An 11476-nucleotide genomic window follows, 5' to 3' on the forward strand; every position below is an offset into this window, starting at 1 on the left:
ACAGAGACACACACTCTCACACACACACTCTCACACACACACGCTCTTAAGGTGAGGGACTTGAGCATGCTTACAAGCTGACAGGCACCAGGACAAAGGAGAGAAGTCCAGAGCACAAGTCTTTGACAGTGACAGGAGGCAAGCAAAGACACTAATAACATTACATTTTGAGGGGCAGTGCCAAACAGTTGAGCGAATTCTCCTGTTTTCTGTGAAACAGAAGGTAAAAATGTTTGCTGAGATTGTGGGAGAGGGACTGAGAGGTGGACTGGAAGAGACTAGAAGGTTTAAGAGAGCTGTTGCAGAGAATGAGCAAGGCCCGACAGAGAACACAAGGGAAGTACGCCAGCAGCCCGAGGACCAGCCGAGAACCCAGCCCAAGTAGAAGGAGGAAAAAGTGCGGACGGTTTGCTCTATGATGGGTTAGAGTCTTACTGGGAGGACAGAAGGCCAAAAAAGCAAACTGGGACCCTGGCAAGACTGTCAGCAAACAGACAAATCTGAGGCACATGAGGCAGGAAGTCAATGAAGGACAGTGATGGAACTCAAGAGACTGAGAGGCTTTCTGAAGTCAAAGAATGGGTGCCTCGCTACACAGGTGGGAGAGCTGGGAAAAGCAAAGATTGCGGGAGAAGGGAATACTGACATTTGAAATGTCAAAGATGAACAGTCCTGGGGGATGCTAAAGTCCAGAAAGCAGCCACGCCAGTGGGTGGGTGAAGTGGAGATCTACATGTCACTACTGCTGAAAGGCCATGCTGTTGGAGAGGTCGTTTTCAGAAACGGTAAAGGCTACCTTGGTGAATTTGGGTAAAAAAGAAAACAATGAGCCAGGTGCCAAAGTCACTGATGAACAGGGAGCGCGGACTGTAACAGGGAGCTGACAGTGCTAAGAAAGGGTGGAGAATAACTGGATGGATGGTAAGAGTCTCAGAGGAGATGGGAGTTTTAAAGCAAGGGTGAAAGAACTAAGCTTTGAACCAGAACTAGGGACAAGGGAACGGCAATCCCACGTCCTAACCCAGACAGATGGAGCATGAAAGAATGAGTAGCACTCATGTGAAAGAAGAACAAGGAGAGCTGTGTCCTCGGAAAACAGCCAGGCAGGAGGAGGAGGGAACAGCAACAAAAGATGTTGAGGATGTAGGGATACTTGTTTACCTTGGAATGTTTTCAGAGAAAGTTTTGGGAAGGAAGGGAATAGTGAGAGGTTGAGAGAGGGTATTAGAATCACAGAGAAACATGGGGAAGAGACTACTGAGAGGCCAGGCCACGTGACCTCCACCTTGGGTGGTGACCAAAGACAGCCGGGACATGGGTAATGCTGGCCACAAGTAGATGTCCGTATGTAGTCGTGGTAATCCCTGCTGGACAGGAGAGAGGGACGCTTAAGGGACTCAGCTGTGGCCACGAATGACTGATTTCCAAGAGCCTTCTGGTCCAAATGAACAGGCTGGAAATGTAATTACTTGGTCCCCAGGACAACTGCCACATGCTAACTACTCTGTCTTTGGGAGAGTTTCTTTGCCTCTGTGAACTCCATTTTGCACACATGTAAGATGAGGACAGTGTCCATCTCACGGGACTGCTGTGAGGATTAAACAAAATCACACATCTGAGGCATTGGGCTCAGAATCAAACGATCATGCGCCCATTTTCTCAGATCTGGCATCAACTGAGTGCTTCACAAAGTAAAGCCCTCATCATCCTAAGAGGAAAACACCTGATCTTTAGTCAAACAGGGGATTATGGGACCCTTACCCTCTGAGCCCTGGTCCCAGAGGAAGAGGACAGTACTCAGAACCATGGGTTTAGGTTCACATATCCACAACGTAAGGGAAGCTACTGATACATGCTGGACTGTGTGAATCTGGAAGGCATGGGTCAGTTTCCCTGTGGCCTAGTCTCAGAGATTAAGAGCAGACAGCCACAGAGTTGAAACCAACATGGGTGTAAACTCTCCACTTGCCCACTACTATAACCCCCTATCGAGGTGTTTACAGAGGTGAACTTGCACGTGGATGTCTCTGCAGAAAGCCCTGCCACATCCTCGGTCTCCACACATGGAGCACATCCGAGCTACGATGTGGTGGCCACTCGGGGTACATCCTGAGTGCCCACCACACCAGGCTGTTAGCTAGCACATATGCCTGAAGTGCACACTGAACTCCTGTACCTGCAATTTGTTCTACATAGTACAATACTTCATAATTTTTAATAAGTTGCCAGTATTTTAAAAATTGGAGGATTTTACCAAAAATCTTGATGCCAACTTTTCTTGAAAAAACAGAAAAACACAAGGCATCAATCAGCTGAAGCTGAACAGCACTAGCCCCAACCCGGGGTGGGGAGGTGCTTCATGGGTGGGCAGAGTCTACTCTCCAGCTCATAACAGTCCCACCCAGACTGCCTCATTCATGGAGAGGTGTTGACACCAGCACCACATCAAGAACTAACAACACAGCACTTAACAGTCAAATCAGACTGGTGTTGGAATAAGTACTTACTCTTTGGGGGGAAAGTTAAGTTAGATACCTACCTCACAGCTTGCATGTACACACATACACGTGTACAATTATGGTAGGATTAAATGCTAAAACTGAAAATATAAAATAACGTGGTAAAACTAAAAGTAATTTTTATTTCAATCTTGTGTTTTACTTTACATTCTACGACATACTGAAGTTTCTATAACGACACATAAACTTGTAAATTTACTTAAAATTTTTAAAAAGATGAATTGGAATGAAAACTTCATTTCATAAAGTTCTGTAACAGCAATATCTGCTCACACGTACAAAGAGCGGCTACAGAGTAGAAATGACAACAACAGGCCTTTTGAGACTACTCAAAGAATAGTCCATGAATTTCTAATGATTTAACCCATCTGAATACATTTCTCTCACTTATATTTGCATCCTAAGCTAAAGGATTCAAAGGCATTACATGCCCTGAGGATTTTTTTAACAGAATGTAGATTGTTGGGATTATTTCCTAACTCTTGACATGACCAGATAAATGTAGGTATTCTTCTGGGAAGGTCCCAAAGAGAGGTAAGAAATAGGAAAATAACAACGTTTAACAACATGGTCCCAACATTTGTACCAAATTTTAGTCACAAATGTAAAGATGAGAGAAAACTAACTAATGAAATAACTAACTAACTAAATAAATAAAGATGAGAGAGGCTCCATTTTCTCAAGAAAGAACTGGGTCCCTGGAAAATGCTAAGATAAGAATATCACCAGGATGGTTTTCAACACCATTTCTATAACATGCATAGTTTTGGTAAGCTTATTTGCTTATGTTAAACTACAAAAATACCTTATCTTTCAATGCAAAAAAGATTTGAACAAATTTTTGAAAGCTGTTTAACTTTAGAGTCAAAACCAGAAAGGACTTCAATACCATTTAGTACAGAGATCCTCAACTAAGATGCATTTGGAAGGGGAATGGGAAGGAGGGAAAGATGTGGTAAACACAAAAATCACCTGTGGAGTTTCTTCAACCATCAGGTTTTCCTCCTCCAGAAGGGACCTCCCCTTCAGACGGTCCCACCTTCGCAGCAGGAAACGCCCCACTGCAGAGCGTCAGTGCTGAGACACAGATGACAACGTATCTCCTCTCTCAGATATCCCGAGAACATGTGTCTCAGTCAACACCCCCAGCTTCCATCCCCATTCTGTAGATGTGGAAAACAAGGCTCTAACCGTCAAGTGTGGTGACTGCCTACCCAAAGGCCCCTTCTAGGCCATCACAGTCACAGGGAAACAGGTGAAATACTTTATGACTCCACTCCAATCCCCACGGATCAGGCGAGGAGGTGACCATCTGAGATGGGCCCGTCCACAGGTGCACCCTCTGCCGTGGCCTGGCATCAGGAGAGAAGCTGAGCAACCTCCTGCTCTGAGCATGTGTGCGCGTGACCACAGGAGAAAGCAGCGCTGAGCAGCAGAACTAAGGGGGAAAGCAGGCACTGAGAGGAGGGGTCAGGGCAAGGGCAACGTATGAAGATGGAGACACTAAGGGCAGGCAAACGCTATAAAACACCGAAAAGACGTACAGGGTAAAAACAGATCAAAACAGAGAACTTAACCCAAGGATGACAGTGGAGCTCCAAAGGGAAGCTCCATTAACCTTTACTGACGGTTTCGAGAGCCATCCTGCATCCAGAATCAACATCTGCCTTCAATCTCTTTGAGATCTCACTCCAATTATGCTCCTGCGTTTTGATTTTCATGAATACTCCTTCTAATATCACTTCATACATACCCTTTCAATAAGCCATCCCACCCCACCCCAAGCTAGCTTAAGCCTCTGCTCTGTGCAATCAAGAAAGTATATCTAAAACAGTAAGAGGGCACGTTGCCCAAGGTCATACAGTTAAACAAAATAAAGATCAGACCATCCAATTCCCCGGGTCCAATATCCATTTTCCTACAACACTAAACCACAAAGACGAAAATGGAATCGGTGAAGGTCATTGTATAGAAAGTAAACCTTAATAAAAGGATTAACATAGGGAGTCGGGGAACTAGAGACAAAGTCCAGAGAGCAACTAAAATTGACACTAAAGTAAGCTTCAAATAAAAACAGACTAGTAATATGAGTGTGGCAAAAGGAAGGCTACAAATCTCTTGAAGTCTGTAAAACTAAGGAGAGATAAGAAATAAACTGACCTAAAGAAACTGGAAGTGAAAACTGGATTGCAGAAAAAGATGGAATCAGTTCAGTTGAGGAGTGTGAGGTAGGGGGTACTTCCAAATGGATTTATAAGAAAGACAAACAGGAATAAAAATGCAACAAAGGAAAAAGACCAAGACCTTCCATGCAGCTGAGTTTAGTTGCTATATAAACCCATAAAAGTGGATGAAAACCTCAAAACAATGAACAGGAACAAAGACCCAGAAGCAAAAGTTGAACATTGAGGAAAGTCTGTAACTGGGTAGCAAAAGGGGAAAGAAGATGCAGAGACACCAAACAAAGAAAAGACAGAAAAAAGACAGAGGAGAAGAGCAGACTGGAGCATTGCTCTAGGTCCACAGGAAAAAAAAAGAAAAGAAAAAAAGAAACTGACCACTGACCCATTCGCTGGATTACAGAATGAGGACATACTCTTTAAAATGTGAGAGGTAGTTTTTAAAAAAGAAGGCATTACTTTAAATACTAAACACTGGGAATTCATGAACTTAAGAGCTTCAAAACTGGTTTAGTTCAAAAATATTTTAAGACTCACCTCAAAGAGAAGAGTCACACCCCACAAAGTACCACCCTTGATGGCAGTGCCAGAGATGTGACACTGTGAAGGATAAACACAGGTCAGTCCATTAGGGAAATGAATTATATCTTTATTATTTTCTTCTAGTTTTAAAAATTCACATGTTGTGTAATATTTCCAAACACTGCAAAATAAATATTTTGAAAAGTGTAAGTTTCACATAATCTAGCCCCTCAAAACTATGGTTAAGGTTTTGGTATATATCCTTCCAAACATCTTTATCTACATACTTAATATATCCTTATTACCAAAATACATTCACATCTTATAAGTATTTACTCTGCAACTTGCTTTTTGTCTTTTTTCTATATAATTATATATAGATCAAACACATGTTTGAACAGCTGCATAGCATTTCACAGCATGGATGTTTCAGCTTACTTAACTATTTTCCAAAGACAGACATTAAGGTTGTTGGCATTCTTTTCGTTAATATAAACTTTTGGGTGAATATCGATAAACATATATCTCACATGCTTGTATGACTATTTCTGTCAGATAAATTCCTAGACGTGTTACTGTCAAAATGGTGTCCTGATCTGGGGATAAAAACTATAGTGATCATGGCAAAACACAGTCAAGTAAATAAGACTCTAGATCTAATATGCAGGCCGTGGGACAGAACGAGGACCTAGCGAGGAAACGGGACCATCAGGCTGAAACAGCGAGGTCCTAAGACTGCAGACCTTCGCTGTGAAGAGATCTATGCAATTCCTTGGGTGGATAGGGGCAGATGTGAAGTGCCAGTTCTTCTGCCCTCAAGCCAGTCAGAGGTCCCCATCTGTACCCACGTCTGGACAGCCTGACTCTGGTCTGACAACAGATCACCTGGAAAGGCCAGAATGAAATGTGTGGAATGTAAAGCAAAACACCTGAGGCATGAAATTAATTCAGGAAGAGAAAGGAAGACACCAAAGATACAAAACCATTGTTCTTTAAAACACAGACTGATGTACCTTTTGCACAATGTAGTGAAATGGCACTGGATTTCACAGTGCTCCCTCGGATCTGTTCATCATCTCTGCTGTCCACGTACTTCAACTGTGAAAATGCAACACATGCATCCTTATTTCCCAATGAATTAAAATGTAATATTAAACTCGAATTTTTTTTTTAAATTCTTAAATTTTGAGGCTTATTGCCATGAAGTTGTTCATTATGTCCCATTATTACCTTTTTAATCTCTGTGGCATTTTTCTTTCCTAGCACCACTTATTTCTTCCTCCTTTCCTTTCTCCTTGATCAATTTCTAGATATTTCTCAGTTGTAATGCAACATAATCATAAACTGTCTACACTGCTAGTAATTTTTTTAAATTAATACATTTTATCTTTCTAGAGCAATTTTAAATTTACAGAAAAATTGACTGTAAACAGGTTCTCAAGTATCCCCTCCTCTCCTACACACGCAGTTTCCCTATTATTTACATCTTATATTAGTGTAGAGTGTGGTACATGTTATACTTAGTGAACCAATATCAATACATTATGATGAATTAACATCCACAGTTTACATTAGGATTCACTCTTTCAATGTATAATGACACATCCACCATTATTGTATCATATTTGTTAGGTGTATTCATCTTTTGAAGAACAAATTTCGGCTTCATTGATCTTTTCTACTTCATTAACTTGTGCTTTATTATTTCCTTGATCTACTGACTTTAGAGTCATTGTACTTTTTCTAACTTCTCAAGTGGCAAAAATAAAAGCACTTTATTTTATTCAACCCAGTTTTGTCAGCCTCCTATAGACACTACCTTGGGCTAGTTTCCCACCCAACCTGCCGCAAATGCCCAATTCTTCCTTCAGTCTCTTAGGTCTGCTTTTTCAATTCAAGTTTGTTTCCCCACCTCCCCTTCTCTATATTATCAGTCACCTGATCAATCCTGCTGACTGTATCCTAAATTCACTGAAGGCAGGAACATCTCTGTTTTTCTACTGCAAAGAAATTATTCCAAGTTCTTTCAGTTCACAGCTAGAAACAAAGGTTTCTTTCATTTCATTTCCTAAAACACGATTTTCATCAGGACCCTCAGGCTTCAAAAGCCTTCCTTCCGTACTCAGGTTAGCCATCAAGGTCTTTGCAATCGGATACATTTTTTTCTACGAGCACATTTCTCTCTCTCAGTAATCTCTAGGCAAATGTTCCCCTCAAATCAAGCACAACCCACAAATCAGCCTTTATCCAGTTTATTCATGTTATTTCCCGCTGTGAAGCATCTCTTTTACCTGTGAAATTTTCTACAATCATGCCAGGTTATCATCTGACTTGTTGCAAAAACTCATTCTTGCACTCATAAAATATTAATATAAAGTCATATAGACCAATAGAGAAATAACTTTTTCTCACCAATCTATTTTATCTTGCTAAATGGACTGGCAGCTTCTTAGATGCATGAACTATGCTTTATACTTTTTTGGATCTTTAAGAACAGAAGAAATGGTTCATCAAATTGTAGATTTGCTAATACTTACTAAAATGCAAGTATATATCAAATATAGTAATATACATTGCCTCCCAGGCGGCTGGAGACAATTCCACTGCTAGATATATAAGACAGTCAGCCAGAGGAGCTTTTCCTGTTAAAGTTACAATATTAATTTAAATTGATTTCTTTTGTTAAAGGAGGATGTAGGTAGTTTGTATCTACAAATTTAATATTGAACCATAAGGACTGGTTTAGCAAATCTTTCCTATTTACCTATAGCAAGTGAAACAAGACACAACGGGCATTTTAATTAGACTTTTGAAGAAAACATCATCTGGAAGAACACAGATTCTAGCACTCTAGAGTGCTGTAATCTGTATCTCCAACTCTGTGGATCAACCTCACTTTAAAATCTGTCAAGCAGCTTTTTTTTTTAGGGCAGAATTTTTTTTTTTTAAATTGAGGTATAATGTACACAGAGCAAAATGCACAGACTCTTAAGTCAAACCACTGTGAGAAGACAAACCACTGTGATAATCAAAATATAAAACATCTCATAGACAACTTTTACATAGTTACTAAAATCTGTCCTACAAGAATTTGATCAAGTTTCTTGTAATTATTACATCAGTCATCTGATATCCGTAACAGTGACTGGGCCTATAAACTTAAAGTCTTGACAGCCCAGCATGACAAAAGGATAGCACAGCAATCATTTTTTCTCTGAATGATATACTGGGTAAAACATCACCGAAAAACAAGAGAACACTATCTTCTGCAATATTTCAACGTATGGCTTTTGACAACTAAACTATCTAAAGAAAACACTTATTTGGCAAACAAATTCAGGAAATTTACCCATATCTCCTATTGTTTGCAAGCCAATGGATGACATCAGCTACACTGTAGTGACCAATGCTACCTACTATCTAAACATAAGCCCAGGAATCTACTTTATAATTAAAGAAATTCTTAGTATACTCAAGTATCCATTTGGACCTTTAATACTGTACTACGTGTTTGCCATGTAAATATTATGTACTACCATATAATTCTAGAGCGTCATTTTCCTGCTTCCAATGGAGCAGAACATTCTAAGTATGACAAGCTATATCCCCCACAATGCAAGTGTCAAGAAAGCAGGGACTTTGCTTTATTCATGACGGTATCTCTAGGACCAGAACAAGGCTTGGCATGTAAGAAACATTCAATGAATATCTGTTGAAAGAATAAATGAATCACAAGTTTTCTAGAACAGTACTATCTTAACACACTTTTAAAAAGTAAATTTGAAAGTAATTTGCTATACACACACATGCCACTGACTTGCCACATGATTTAACTCACAAAGCAAAAGCATACTTTTGTCAAACTTTATGTCCTCAAAACGTGAGCAGCGTAATTATAGAAACTCATCGGGTAGGGTTACTCACTAGATGTGTGTACAAAACTCATTCTCCGTTGCCTTCACTTACAAAGTGACCTATTACCTCTCCTTTTAGCTCCCATACTACTTCACTTCTACTATTACACCAATGGCAATAGCCACCTAACCTCTTTTCTGCCTTTCAATCCATCCTAGACACTTCCACCAGATGACTCTTCCTATTTTACTATTTGATCACAACATCCTTGCTTTGTTCTGTTCTCCCAATGGCTTCCTATTACCTAATAATAAACGTCAATGATCAGCTTGGTGATAACGCGCACCTGCCAAGGGCTTCTCATTGTCATCACTGAATCCTCACAATGCTATAAGGTAGGTACAGCTTTTACCGCAGTATACAGATGCTGTCTACTGAAGCCTAAAAAGGCAAAGTAACTTGAAATGGAGTTTTGAACTCAGGTTGTCTAATTCCAGAGCTGGGGCACTTAACCCCTCTCCTAGTGCCTAGTCAGTATGAAGGGCTCTTTCAGATACGGCCTAGCCTACGTCTTCACTTTCCTCTCTTATGCCCTCACCTATGGGATGGTATATAGGTTTCCTTTCACACTCCCATTCCTATCACTTTGCTGTGGCTACGGGAACTAAGAAGCAGTTGGAAACTAAGAGCAGGCTTAGCAGGAGGCAATGCTGCATGAAAGCAATGTCTGTCAGAAGCTAAGCACCATGCATCGCTGCCCCTCTCTCGTCCCCTGCTTTGGTCACACACATTTCTTTCCCCTCTTGCTGACAGTATTCCCACTTGAAATGTGTATCCCCAGCTGCCATCCTGAATCACCCTTCACGGGTCATCTTTACTAATGTTATAAAGCCTTTTCTTAACCCATTCCTAGGTTCTTGACCCTCCACCTCTCTCAATCCTTATAGTCTACTTTTTGCCTGTCTCATGGTGTGCTGCCTCAATCCCCAAATCACCTCTACAGCTGGGTTGCTGGCCTGTACGAAAATCTCTACCTTCTGGCACACCTGGCAAAATACCTTGAACTTAGCAGATGTTCAGTAAATATCTGATGAGTTAAACAGAATCTCAGGTTCTGAGGATATTACGTCAAGCCTAGTTTAACAAACGCTCAACTTCCTGTTTAAAATACAACAGAACATACTATACAGCAGAATGCCAATCACTAGTTAGCTTTGTTCCTCCCACATCAAACTTTTAAAAGGAAACAAGACTTGCAACTTAGCAAGCATGACTCTCAACTATCCACAGCCTAACTCCATTGACGCATGTGGAGACACACACCCTTAATTACTGAAAATAAGCCGTTTAGAAAGGGTTCTTACCGTGGTCAACATGAGCCAAAACACAGATATTCCTGATGTCTGCAGTGCTTTTCTGCAGTTGAATCATCTTATCCAAACTATCGAGCACCATGGTCACTTATTTCCTGTGACTAAAAATTAAACATGTATTACAAATGGCTAGAGATCGGGGCATTGAAGAAAAATGTTTGTAATGCTGGGAGCTGACAAGACTTCTCCAGTTCCTTAAAGGAAGAACCCAATGAACGCTTACCAAAGGGGTGGCCCCACCCAGGCTCAAGTCCAATTTCAGCACATAAGCAAATACTGTACCACGATGGTACTCGCGGAGTTTCCTCCCCCTTCCGGATTGGCCCGCTGGGACCAATCACAAAGCTCCTGGGGGCTGGGTGCACAGTGACACCTGCAACTCTGCCCCCACTCTGTACTCCGGGTCTATTTCCCCAAGTCCGTGATGATGCAGGAGGCAGAGAAGATGCTGACATCTCTCCCTTCCCCTCCTCGATCTTTTGCCAAGCCCCTCCTGCTATCACTGCCGCCTGCTTTCACTGGCGCTGAAACACCCAGTCTTATGACTGCCACAGGGCCCGAACACAGTTTAGGGTCACGTGCTTATTTTTGGAGCAGGTGCAGCGAGCGTCTTCCATGCCTCTCCACATTGAGGAAACGAAACACAGGCCCTCAACTCGACATTCCCCTCATCATCACTCCCTTCTTCTGTGAGGATTCAGGGGCGCAGTGAGACGCGGCCGGTGGGACCGGACACGACGCCTTAGCTCCCAGCCCGGGCTCGCCCCGCCCCTGCCCACGCCGCGGCGACCCGGGCAGCGGCGACCCGGGCCTCCCCACCCCTGGAGCTCGCGGCGGAGGACGCCACGCCGCCTGCGGGGCCGCACTCACCGGCTCCCGCCACCCGCCCCGCCCCGCGCGGACCGCAGCGCCCAGCCACACCCCGCCGGCCACAGCCGCCCACAGCTCCTCGTCTCCCGAAGCCCGCGCTCCGGGGGCGGGGCAGGGGACGCACGACCTTTGACCCGCGCGCATCCCTGTCGCCGCC

At 42.5% G+C, this 11476-nt stretch overlaps 1 long non-coding RNA gene across 1 annotated transcript; it reads right to left on the reverse strand.

Annotated features, from left to right (window-relative positions):
* Positions 1-5971: 5971 nt before the first annotated feature.
* LOC130844000 (uncharacterized) lies at positions 5972-11440 on the reverse strand. The gene is made up of 4 exons (XR_009051121.1): positions 11320-11440; positions 10441-10550; positions 6235-6319; positions 5972-6106 (listed from the first exon to the last, which is right to left on the reverse strand). It is a non-coding gene; the product is annotated as an uncharacterized LOC130844000 (long non-coding RNA).
* Between the last annotated feature and the right edge of the window lie 36 nt (positions 11441-11476).

This window comes from Hippopotamus amphibius, chromosome 2, assembly GCF_030028045.1.
Source record: "Hippopotamus amphibius kiboko isolate mHipAmp2 chromosome 2, mHipAmp2.hap2, whole genome shotgun sequence".
NCBI classification, from domain to species: domain Eukaryota; kingdom Metazoa; phylum Chordata; class Mammalia; order Artiodactyla; family Hippopotamidae; genus Hippopotamus; species Hippopotamus amphibius.